Source organism: Asparagus officinalis, chromosome 9, assembly GCF_001876935.1.
Source record: "Asparagus officinalis chromosome 9, Aspof.V1, whole genome shotgun sequence".
NCBI classification, from domain to species: Eukaryota; Viridiplantae; Streptophyta; class Magnoliopsida; order Asparagales; family Asparagaceae; genus Asparagus; species Asparagus officinalis.
Genome location: NC_033802.1, coordinates 26,510,012 through 26,513,266, shown reverse-complemented (window position 1 = coordinate 26,513,266; position 3,255 = coordinate 26,510,012).

Genomic DNA, 3,255 nt, shown 5'->3' with positions numbered 1-3,255 from the left:
AATAGATGATCATCATATAAAAATCTGGCTACACCGATTTGGTTGCCTACGTACCCTCTCTCCCAAGGGATTAAGCCGCTCGTAGTTCATCCAAATGGTCGTGAACGACCTCAACAAATCATGAATTTGCAACAAGTTTCTTATAACAACTCAAGAAATACAACTTCCTAAAGAGCACTAACGTGAAACCCATCCCATAACGGTATAGGTTAAGGAGTATAGGCCTTCGACGGTCTATCTCATAAAGGTGATTAAGTGGTTCACAACCAAACATAAATTTCCATTAGAGTAACTCATTGTTCAACTCATATTTCTGCTAGTTAGCTCATAGGCCTAACCCATGCAACCATCTGTTGAGTGATATAAAATCCTAACACGTGTAACAATCTACTGAGTGACTTGTAGGTCTACCTCTGGCAACAATCTCCTGAGTAACTCTTATAATTTTCTCTCAGGCAACATTCTGCTGAGTGGCTAATAGGCCCAACTCAGGTAATATACTCGTATTATCATAGACAAGCTCATACCAACATATATCAGACTTATAATGCTCATAATAAAATAGAAAATCATCATTTAAAAATTCGGCTGCACCAATATGGTTGCCTATGTACCCTCTCTCTCAAGGGAGCAAGCCGCCCGTAGTTCATCAAATTCACCGATGATACGTGCTCCCACGTATCGCACAAATATCAAAATTAAGCTACGAGAGCTCTATAGCTAAACACATGCACCATGTATGGATCTCGTGCAACATACTTCTATCCACATATATGCATATGTGTCGTAGAAGTCGTGCATTAAAAACTAAAGAGCGAAACTCAAATAAACATTCATGTAATATATCAATTATTTCAAATTAGTATATCTGTAAATTTTGTAGGACATATGATTAGTAAATTAACCATATATTTCTCTATACAAACTCAATTTAAGAATGATTTCTGTTTTAGAAACTAGACTCACACAACTTTCATTTGGGACTAGTTTGGTTTAATTTTTAAGAATGATTTCTGTTTTAGAAACTAGACTCACACAACTTTCATTTGGGACTAGTTTGGTTTAATTTAGAGTTTATCTTGTATACTCAGTTTTTATTTGAAGTTTATACATGTGCTGTAGTTTTCTGCATAACATGTCCCTAGTAAATTGAGTATAAATTTCTCTATACAAACTCAATTTAATAATGGTTTCCTGTTTTAAAAACTAGACTTATACAGATTTCTTTTAGCACTGATTTAGTTTAATTTGGAGTTTATCTTCTATACCCAGTTTTCATTTGAAGTTTATACATGTGCTGTAGTTTTCTGTAGAACATGTCCTTAGTAAATTGAGTATAACTTTCTCTATACAAACTCAATTTAATAATGGTTTCCTGTTTTAGAAATTAGACTCACACAGATTTCATTTGGAGCTAGTTTGGTTTAATTTGGAGTTTATTTATTATTTTGAATCTCTAGATAAACATCATATATGTGCTGCAGTTTTCTGCAATCCATATCATATCAACCATATCCCAAGAATATCATGATTTACAACTAGATTTGTTCTTGGTTTCCTAAAAATCATAAATCCCTCCTTTATAGTTTGATTAGGTAAGATATGAGTATTTGATCATGAATTCCACTTAATAGTATAATCAAATACAACTCACCAAAGGAGGGTGAGGTATAGAGGAGATGAACTTACCTTAATGATGATTCGATCTCCGAAAAATGAAAACTAGCGGATTGTTCTTCACTAAAGATGTAGATCCACTTGCGGCCAAGCTTTTTCGTTCACGAAGTTTCTTCAATTTCCTCCAAAGAATTTTTGGCGTACCATGGCTGTGTTCATCTGAGCTTGAGAGAGGAGGAAGAAGATGGTTATGGAGGAAAGATAACCTTCATGACAAAGTTATCCTCTCTCTCTCTCTCTCTCTCTCTCTCTCTCTCTTTATGGAGGAAAGATAACCTTCATGACAAAGTTATCCTCTCTCTCTCTCTCTCTCTCTCTCTCTCTCTCTTAAAAATGTGAATCAAGGGCTTAGACTAAATCCACATCACTCAAACCATTATTCAATGGTTCATGTTATAACTTGACCAAGTTAACTTTCCACAATGGATGACAACTTAAGTTAAAGCTGATAAACATAATTATATATCCGAGTATTTTATCAACTTGAAATTCAACTGATTTTCTCTGGTACCAGAATAAATCGTCAATTTACCCCTGGCATGGTCTTAGTGTTCTAAGAATGACGGCACTAACTACGTGTCCATCCGAGTTATAGATAAAATATTAAAAATAAAAAACTATAGGTTTCGATTTGGCTAGTGCCTCTGGGATCGAAACTACAAACGAAGTCCAAATCAAACCAAACTGAGCTCGAAGTACAAAAACCACATTCTAAGATCGATGGTGTCATACTGAGGCCCATCTAATCACTAGAAATAGCTTCAACTACTATACGACGGCAGACTCACGGTACCATAACCCGTGTTGCAAACAAACTCCAAATAAATTCTAACTGATTCCATTCATCACAGAATGGTAAGCACACATCATAAAACTTATAAAAGCTTAAATAAATTCTCCAATAAAATTATAAAAATTCTGGGGTTTTATATTCTTCCCCCCTTAAAAGGAATTTTGTCCCCGAAATTCGATAGTTTAATTTTTTGAAGTTAATAACGAGATAGAAGTACGGTAAGCGACTAATCCAAACAAGGAAGCCTCTCATACCATTAATCCCTAGATATGGATAAAACAATATTCCAGATGGTAAGTACGTACACTACACTCCTAAGCAAGCTAAACTAGTACATCGGGTGAAAAATCCAAACAAGGATCCCCCCTTGTATATACCATTGTTCACGTGTTTAGAAGATAAGTGTCTGTATTACCATCCAAAATTGGAGAATTAGGGAAATCATACCTCATAAAGTTAATGATTTAGTTTGCTAGCTAGTTTCACAAGAAGAAAGGAGGCCTTCTAGTTTCTACAGAAGCAATGGGTTCATGCTAATTATGTAAACAAAAGTTCAATAATTTATTCTGAGAAGTAATAAGTTCCCTCAAGTCGGAATCTAGATTTAAAATGTAGAAGTCATATTATATGTACATCATAAAGAAGAAAATATCATTACTGAGATGAAACTAAGCAAAGAAGGTAGAAAACATTTTTATCTTGTACAAGTACACGATAAAAAGAGCACAACATGTAATAATCAAGCTCAACCGAGCACAGTTCAATAAATAAGCTCAAACAAAGCA